The sequence below is a fragment of the Aphis gossypii genome, unplaced genomic scaffold (assembly GCF_020184175.1).
Source record: "Aphis gossypii isolate Hap1 unplaced genomic scaffold, ASM2018417v2 Contig00305, whole genome shotgun sequence".
In the NCBI taxonomy this organism is placed as follows: Eukaryota; Metazoa; Arthropoda; class Insecta; order Hemiptera; family Aphididae; genus Aphis; species Aphis gossypii.
Genome location: NW_026083061.1, coordinates 1 through 10,706, shown reverse-complemented (window position 1 = coordinate 10,706; position 10,706 = coordinate 1). Strand labels below are relative to the sequence as shown.

Sequence of the window (10,706 nt, the reverse complement as noted above, 5' to 3'; positions counted from 1 at the left end):
TCATCATATTTAATGATACTGTCAGGGTCAAAATATAGAGAACTACGTGGTCTTTTTGTGTTAATTTTCTATCATTTGTAGGAATACTGTTATTCCAAACTTCTCGAGTTTTATCATCCTATGACAATCCTATGATTTATAATTTATATTAAATGATTTTATCAACACAATAATAAGTATAATTTATTGGTATATTAATATTATTGTATACCTATTGTAACGTCACAGTATTTTTTGCACCAATATTATTATAAGTATAAACATACCTATACCCATATTGCCACTAATGAGCGTACCTTATTTATATATTATTATGATTATCGCGCGCTAATGCAGAAATGACCGCAGTATTATGCAATTAATGTTCCCCGTCCCCCCCTTCACCATGCAGTGTTCGTCGCCGACGTGCCGCGGTTGTCCGCCGCCCGTCGCCTCCAGCGCTTTCGTCGCGTCCGCCGGTACGGCCCGCAGGCAATTATACCATACACCCCGAAATATTGTAAAGTCCCGTAATATACCTACCCTGACCTTCCCCACTACGACATCAATTGGACAACACCGACCAGCGACCGGACGCCGTCGGCCAGCCGTCGTCACTCAATTTTTCTGACTGAACCAGACATCAACGTCTCAGCTGTTTACCGTTGTTTTTTTTTCTTGGCTCGCTCAACCTCGTGGTCGAACGTCCGACCGAATAAACAAAGTCTTGTTTATTGTTATTATTTTTTCATCTACATCAACGCTGTAACGTCCGCCATGAGGGGCTAAACACCAACGCGGGCCCGATGTGGGCGAAGCCGCCGTCCTACCAGTGATTGACGCCGGTGGGCCATGTCGACCACGTGTATTGTGTCAACGGTCACCCGACCAGCCTACCACAGCCGTCGGTCAATCACATCACAACTCCAGTCATCAGCGTGGAGTCACGTCAATTGCGTAATATATCTCTCCGAAAATCCATGTTCCCCCCAAAACCCTTATTATATTATTCTCTCATATGCATATTATTTAATAGGCATGTTTTCTTTTTCTTGTTCTCTCTCCCGTATTTACCGTCCTTAGCGATATGCCGGACGGTAACCCAACGGTCGGCGAGGTAACATAATAAAATATCATCTTTACAGTCCGTCGAACCTCGCGGGCCGATCCGAAGATTCGTTGTTTCCCCATATTATATTATTCCTAATGTTTGCCAGGTGCCTCCCGGAATTATACTAAAACAGTATGCTCCCTTTTATTATCAAACTATTGTAATTCTGTGTGCGAGAGCCACATTAAATTATTAATTCAATTATGTTAAACATGTAAATTATACCCACGTGATCACCCTAATATTCTGTATTCTCATTATTTATTAATATTATATTTTTTTTTTTCCCTTTAAATAAATCTTTGACGTTCATTCGTCACTGTGTGTATCAAAGCCTGTGAGTTCCAACGACTTGGCCCTTGGGTCATCACGCGGTGCGGCTCACAGGTCGTGAGTAAAGTGTTCCCCTTTACTCATGGGTGGTTTATTGGGACCGTAAAAATCCCGTACTCTCACACTATTTTAAATGGAAATCTGTATGAATTCAATTTATAAAAATCTATATAAGTAGTAACATAGCAACACACACATATTTAGAAGGACCAATAAATTATCAAGTTGAAAAATAAATAAAATTTAAATACCTTTGGTGAACTAAATAATGTTGTGGTTTTTTCATCACTCAATTTAATTTTTTTGACTCACTAGCATAACCTGTTTTACACCCAGGTACATAACATTTTTTCGGCATTGTTAAATTATTTTTATTTTCACAACTGAATATAGAAACAAGGTTTCAAACTTTAATGTTGTTTAAAATCATCAAAGTTATGGTAAGTTATCTTATCTAAACCATGAATCATGATCATTCAATTGCTTTGTAACTAATTTTAATACTAGTATTTACAAATAAATAAACTAATATAAGAAAATTGTATTTATTTATTTAAATTAATGTTCAACAACAGCATTTATACCCATTTAACATAATAGCTTATTAGCTTGTTTTATACCCTATAGAATAATACTATATTCCACCTATTTTATATTCATATTATAAACATAATATTTATATTTAAATATATATTTAAATATCTAATAATATATTTTCGTATAATAACTTAAAATAAAATAGGCCTCCGGGCGAATAGTGGCGTACTCTGTTGAAAGATTTCCGAACTCCTGGTTTGCCGTACATTTTGGCATCCATTTATTTACATTATGAGATAGGGAAGTTGTCACGTAGCACAATATAATAATAGTAATAACAGAAAAACAAATAAAAGAAAAAAACAACAAATGTAGATAAGATATTAAGGTGGTTCCAGTTGATTAAAAAAAAATCGTTTTTAGAACTTCCGCTATGACAAAATTGTGAGACTTCGGATGGTTCGATTTTAATGCTGTAAAAATAATAACATTTCTTAACATCTCCTCTGTAGAACCGTTGGAGTAATTTTTAAAGTTTTAACTTTTGACAGTATTATAATATCATACAAATTTCAGTTTTTACAACATTTTCGTTCAATCATATGTATTGAATAAATTAATATTTATAAAAAACTCTTCGTCCGTTCTTTAGAGGAGGTGTTAAATTTTTTTAGGATTTTTACAGAACTAAAATCACACTAACCTAAGTCTCACAATTTTGTCACAGCCGAAGTATGTTTTTACACGAAGAGTAACTGAATACTTTTTCCTAATATAACTTAACCTGATATGTGCCTGCGAGTGCGAGCACGCCAAATTCCGATAACCAATTAATTACGCGACGTTTACCCGGATCGTCGCGCGTCGACCGGATGCCGACCATTTACCGAGAAACAATATTTACGATAATTATCATATTATAATATTAGTCCAATAATAATAATAATAATAATAATAATGTTTTTCTATAATACACCACAAAACTGCAAATTCACATTTAGTCAGTCATAAACCTAGTCCTTACTCCTTACACCACAGTTATTATTTTTCGATTGCAATTTTTTGAACATATTGTGATTTTTTTTTTACCTATATATTTTCAAATATTTTTAACGATGGATAATTCGAAAAATTGGCGTATGGGTAAAAAATCAAAATGTTATCCGAGTAAAAGCAGAAAAAATAAAGGAAATATGCTGCACTTGTAAAAAACAAGGTAAGTGAAGTTAATGTTTGTACAATTAAATTAAAAACCTGATTATTGCTTTTGGTTGGGTCACTGGTCATATTAGAATTTAATTTCACAAAATATTATTATGTAAAATTATGTGAACACCATACATATCAGAATATAAAATTCAATTTTGCTGGTTAAATACCTTAGAAAATCACGAAGATTAGAATTTGTTTTGCATAAAAAAATAATAGGAAAACGAGTATTTTGTGTTATAAAAACGACTTTATATTAGATATATAATACTAAACTTCTTTAGAGATGAATATAAACAAATTAGTGATCCACATATTCACATAGTTCTTTATCCAAGATTATATTTTTTATTTGTATATTTTCTCAGAAAACCGATCTTGTAGTAGGCCATAATGACATTTCCGAAGACAATGCCCTAACGATAGCATGTAGTAGCAGTGAACGACAATTAGTAACATCACAGCGTAATGTCCAGATGTAAGTAAAAAAAGATAAAATAAAACTAGTATTAATTGAGAAAAATATCCAAAATTTGGTTCCAAAAGTATAGTAATATTAAAAGTACGAAGCGGCTCGGTTCAGTCTAATTGTTTTGTTTTTATTGATCGACAGAATATTAGTTACATTTTAAATGTATTATAATAATTTTTTTTTTCGAAATAGGCTTGTGTTGGAGATAGATTGTTAGAGAGTTGTTCATTCCAATATATAGCTTTATTCGCGAAGTCCACTTTTAGATTCTGAGCGGAGCGATGAATGTATTGATTTTACAATGTTGTGTGTGTGTTTTTTTTTAAATTTTGTTTAAAATTTTTTTTGTGTTTGCATACATGAAATTTCCAATAGTTTACAAAAGCATCAAAAGCACCGGGAAAAACCAAAAATTTTTTTTTGAAAAAATTGATTTTAGATATTGGTGTAACTCTTAAACTGATTACCGTAGAAACATGAAATTTTCACTAAATGTTTATACTAAAATTTTCTATACTAGATAAAATTTTCAAAATATTTCAAATCTTTTTAAATTGTTTATAGACATTTGAACTTTTCGATCTTTTAGTTTTTTTTTTTATAAATTACAGTAAAATTTTATTCATTTGGTGAAAAAGCTTCAAATTTTAATACAAGGCTCCTAATATATACAACGATATATATATAATATAGCTACAGCGACAGTTAAAAATTATTAAAAATACATAGTCACAATTTTTTTAATAAGCATTTAAAGTTCAAATTTTGACAAAATACGTAAAAATCACGAAAATTTGCAATTCAATTTTATTTTGAGTTAGAAATTCATAAAAATTTATCTTTTTAAATCTAACGTTTGAAAATTCAATACAAGATTCTTCATAAGTTTGTCTACTTTTATCAAAGTAATAACTATATTAATTTCGACAGTATTATTTATAATTTTAATATACTTTTAGAACCACGAATATGAATGACACGGAAGACTTGGCATTATCTCTAGATTTAAATCAAAGCTGCAATCTAGCAGATATGAAACTGGAAGGAAGACGAATTGTGGATATTAATTATATATTCAATACAATAAAATCGTTTTCACATCCATTTGGATGCACTTTTAAAAATTTAATTTTTACTCATGAAGTACGTAATGGATGCATAAGTTCATTTTATTTTAAATGTAATTTTTGCAATCAAATAGAGGTGATACATTCAGAAGAACCTGGCAACAAATTTAACACAAATTTAGCAATTGTAACAGCAGCAGTGAATATAGGACAAGGGTAAGTTATTTAATTTAAAATTTTCGTATTAGTATGTTTTTTTTCTCACCCTATACCTATATTTTGTATTAGACATGCGCAGATAGAAGAATTGGGAGCTATCTTAAACATGCCAGTTATGTCTAATGGTAAATATCAATTATTGCACAACGAAATTGCTACGTACTTCAATGAGATATCTTGGGAAAAAATTGAACTAGCTGGTAAGGAAGAAGCAAATATTGCAATACAAAATAATGAAGTTGATGTCAGTGGTAGACCAATGATAGCAGTGATTGCAGATGGTGCTTGGTCTAAACGCTCTTACAAAACGAAATACAATGCACTTTCTGGAGTTGTAAGTTAATAATTTAATTAATATCACAATAAAATCAAGGTTAATAATTATTGAAAACAGGGCTGTATTTGGACATTGCTACCCCTCAACAAAAGTTATTTATTAAAATGTAAGATGCAACTATTTTTTTTATAGAAAATGTTGGTTTACGACTATCTATGCTACCCTCATAAATTTAATATTGGTGAATTATATATTTAAAAATATATAATTACAGTATATACAGTATATTACAGTATATATTACAGTATATTACAGTATATTAAATATATAATAAATCAAAGATATCTATCTTCTTTCTAGCTGACCCCGTGCACTTCGTTGCCCGTTAAAAATGCCAATCATATAACCAATAGCGATCTTAATATAGTTTATTTATTGCTGGACAGTGACGTCATTACATTACATATTATTACATTTACATACCTAAGTATCTTCTCTTTAGGAGCGATTAATCAGTGAAAAATGTTACAAAAACAATAAATAATAATTATAAAAAATTGTTACTATATTCACCGAAAATATAATAATAATAATAATAATAATAATAAATAGTCTACGTAGCTTAGCAACCATTTATAAACAATTATTTCTACCGTAAATTATCGAAATCCCTGTTTGAGCACTTCTATTATTTTCTGGACAACCCTTAGCTGTCCCGATATTAAAAAATTTGAAAAAAAAAAACTATCCTATCTTTTAAGTTGGACCAAATTACACGCGTTGTAAAAAATTTCATCAAAATCGGTTAAGTGGTTTAGGAGTCCATTGAGGACAAACATTGTGACACGAGATTTATATATATTAAGATAATACATTATTATTTTTGACATTTTTATAATTATTGTAAACAAACCTATTATTGACACCCATGGAATTAGCTAATAATGCGGTCAATTAAATTACCCATTTATCAATATTTGTAGGCCTGCATAATTGGAGCTAAAACAAAAAAAGTTTTATTCATTGGCGTAAGAAATAAGTATTGTTGTATTTGCCAGAGAGCGTCTAAAAATAATATAGATCCTAAAGAACACCTTTGCTTCAAAAATTGGAACTTGCCTTCAACCGCTATGGAAGCAGATATTATTGTAGAAGGTTTTAAAAGAAGTATTGATATGCATAATCTGATATACTCTAAGCTTATAGGTATTTATTTAAATTGGATTATATTTTAATATTAATGTTGAGCATTAAAAAAATTATAATAGCGCAATTTTTAACCACATATGTTAATTTTAGGTGATGGAGATAGCAGCGTGATGAAAAGACTACATCTAGCTAAACCATACGGGTATAATTTTGTGATTAAAAAAATTGAATGTTCCAACCATATACTGAGCAATTATGTAAATAAATTAAAAGACATATCTACTAAAAGAAGAACTACTAGAGGCGTAAATATTCCGGGAAATATAAGACAAGCAATAAAAGATAGAATTCTTAGACTTAGGTATGCAATAACAGAAGCTGTAAAATATAGAAAACATCATGAAGATATATCATTTGAACATAAATTATTAAATTTAAAAAAAGATTTAATAAATGGGCCAAGTCATGTTTTTGGCGATCATACCAATTGTCAGTTTTACTTTTTCAAAGGACAAAAAGACGGCGAAATAAATTTAGTGCCACAGATGAAATCGTTAGGTATTTGGGAAGAATTAGTTGCAGCGAAAAGTCTTGTATTATATCATGCTGAAAGTTTATTGTACAAAGTAAGTAATAATGCAGCAGAGTCGTACAACTCAATTTTAGCGAAATTTATTGGTGGTAAGCGAGTAAATTTTTCTCTTCGTGGATCGTATAATTTACGGTGCAACGCTGCAGTAACATCCTATAATGCAGGACCTAGACGTTTGCATTTGTTACATAAAAAAATTGTAAAACACAGTCCGGGTCTGTATACTAAAAAATTTATTTCAAAATCTACTTCAAAAAGTATTCAGAGAAGTAAACGTCGATTATTCAATCCTCCAGTTTACAAAACAACAATATCGGGACCAGATCAGCATTACGGAGCAACAGCAGACATAGAAACATCTCCAGATATGCCTAAACACGAATATGATGCTAAAAAAATATTGTTTTTATCGGAATTGAACGTAACACAAGTGCAAATATAACAAATTAAAAAAGGTATGCAAAACATGTATTTATTTTTAAATAAAATAATTATACTTATCACAATATATATTTTAATTTTAGATACGAAAGGACAAAATGCATGTATGGAGTGGCATTTACATAGAAAAAAAAGATTGACCGCCTCTGTCTTTGGAAATATATGTAAACTTAGACCCAAAACGTCGCGAGCCAAGACTGTATCAAATATTTTATACGGTTCTTTTTGTGGTAACGACGCAACAAAATATGGGATACAAAATGAAGAAAATGCAAAGTCGGCGTTGTCTAACATTATAAATAAACCCATAAGGTCGTCTGGATTAATTATTGATTATGAATTACCATTTCTAGCTGCTTCTCCAGATGGCCTAATAGATGAGGATTCTTTAGTAGAAATCAAATGTCCAATAAGCGCTAAAGATATATCGCCTAAAGATGGAATTGCAAAAAAAAATAATAAAGAGTTGCGAAATAAAAAATGGAAAAATGGAACTTAAACGAACGAATTCTTATTATTACCAGGTACAGGGGCAACTCCACATCTCAAAAAAAAGTTTTGCTATTTTTGTATTTGGACTTCTCGAGGTATCCTTTATGAAAAAATAAAAAGAGATGACAATTTTTGGGAAGTAAAAATGTTACCCCATTTAGTTAACTTTTATAATAATTGTTTATTACCTGAAATGGTTGATCCACGCTATGATAGAAATTTACCATTGAGAGATGGACTGAAAGAGTTAAGCTAATAAACTAGGTACCTCTTGTTTTTTTTATTGAATACTTTTTCAGTGTATACTTTGTATAAATTGAATTGTAATTATGTCCAACATTAGTTTTTTTTTACATTTTTATATTTATTTACTAGGTACCATAAGTTATTCTTTCTTAATAATATTTACATAATAATATATAAATATGTAAGGTAGGTAACGGTATACCTATATACATTTATTATTATTTTTTGCGTTAATATAATATTTGTTACTATTTATTATAAAATAAAATATACTTTTACAAGATAAATCGTTTTTAAAAATATGTATTTAAATTTTAAAAAATATGAATTGTTTAAAAATTAAAAATTAAAAATGCTACACTGAATAATTATTATCACGCTATAGAAACTTAAATTTCTACGTACTTATGTTGATATACTAAATCATGCAATATTAAAAAATAAACAGATCACTGATCTTGATTGGATTTATTGTGCGTTATCTTTATCTATGCATTTATAAATAATAGAAAAATAAGATTATATTATAATAATAGTATGATGCGTGTGGGTACTCGGTAGACTATAAGTAATGAAGTCTATTGTTTGATTCTTAGAATGCGGATACGGGTCGTAATGCATTTATTGAGATAAACTGTACACCAGCGCTCACACACACTAATGATCATTTACACTCACACACATTGATATGACCAGGTTATACGTGACACATAATTTGCCTAAATCTTACTCCTTAGAAAATGACCGATTAGAACCCCCTTAAGGGAAAATTACTATATTAAAAATAATAGAAAAGAAGTTCTGCTTTTTTTCTACTTTTTTTTATTTATAATAATATAATAATGAGAATATAATATGTAATAATCAAATCGCAAGTGCGAAGGCACAGCTCGCAAAACTAAATACAACACGAGTAAACAAAACTCAAAAAAGAAAACAAAAGTATACGTGCATATATATAATGTTATATAATATATAAGTCGCGGCAAGTACGGTCTGCGTAGGCGGCGGACGGAGACGAGTCGTAACGCGCGGTTAAAAACAGACAAACGGCGCCGTCGCTCTCGGCGGTCGTCACCCACGCCGTGGGAGTTTCGGGGCTCATCACCGACTCAGAAACTGGTTCGATTAATCCCTCGGGCGTCAGTGATGGGCGATTTAAATCGATGTTTTAAAAAATCGATTTTTTGTAGTCGATTTTTCGATTTTTTGAATCCATTCACTAGGGCGATTTTATTACTGAATTGATTTTTTTATTTTCCAGGGAATTTTTCCCTCTTGGGGTAAACACTGTTGGACACATGTTCCCCCGACCAACACCTACCAACGGATCTAATCTAGTATTATGATATTAATCACACTTATGTCTTATGACTTATAGTATTTCACTATTTCAAGATTCGAAAATCCGATATTCCGATCGGTATTTTCTCTTTTAGTCTTTTGCGATATTTATATTTTATTATTTGCCTTCCAACCGCCTTGTTTGCGTCTTGCGTTTTGCGATCTTATTTAGTACTTAGTAGTTACTTGTGTATCGCGTTTTGTACTTTCGATTTTCTGTTTTGTTTACTTGCATCACAGTTCTAACCGCCTTTGCGTTTGTGTCGTTTGCGATCTTAGTTAATTGTGTATCGCGTTTTTACTCCGTGACGGCGTGACTCCGTCCGTAAGTGTGAAAACCTCGTGGTCACCGACTCACCGTGTTTAAATTGTTTAAAATCTTTATTCTTTATTTTATCTCTACAATTACAATATCTGTAATGTGGAAGTTTTTTTGATAAATTAGAAAACGGTGCTTCGGGTTCATGTAAAATGTGTAATGCTGTAGTAAAAACATGTGGCAATGCTACAAACCTTAAACAGCATCTCAAACGAAAACACCCAAGTGTCCCAAGTTTTAATTTGCCAGCAAAATCTAGGAAATCTTCAAAGTCGTTAAACACTCATGGTTGTGAGATGGAAGTGGAAGAAAATGAAGATGATCCTCAAATTAGTCAAATTGTTCATCAATCCATGGTAATTTTTATAATTTAATTATTGACATGTCAATATTTAAATAAACGTAAACACACATGTTTATGATTTAATTTTTTATTATAGTCTCAGTTTGGCACACAATCAACGTTGGATGATACAGTAATCACATCACGAGCACGACCATCGTCTCAAATGTCTCAATGTTCAGAATCTGACTCTGTGATATCGAAGAGCAGTGAATCCGTTTCCTCGATATCAAATTTCACTCCGATTAGTGGAGCATCTTCAAGTACAAGACATGTACAACCTACAATTGATCAAGCATCAACGAATTCAGATCTTTTGGAAGTTAGTAATATTTAAATATTTAAAAAAAAATAAAACAATTTTTTAGCAAGGTATATGATTTATTTTATTAGGTTAATATTTTTTTTTACAAATGTTGAAAAAGTTTAAAATAATTTTACAAAAATTAATTTAAAATTTAAAAACTCTTTATTATCAAAATATAGACTTTCAAGTTGCTAGTGTTGATGTTAACCATTTTAAAAAACATAATTATTTTTCATTCATTCTAATTATTAAAATATTAAAAAAATTTA

General features: G+C 30.5%; 1 pseudogene; it reads left to right on the top strand.

The window, feature by feature from the left end:
• The first annotated feature begins 385 nt into the window (after window positions 1–385).
• On the top strand, window positions 386–8,248 carry LOC126553696 (uncharacterized; annotated as a pseudogene).
• The last annotated feature ends 2,458 nt before the right edge of the window (window positions 8,249–10,706 follow it).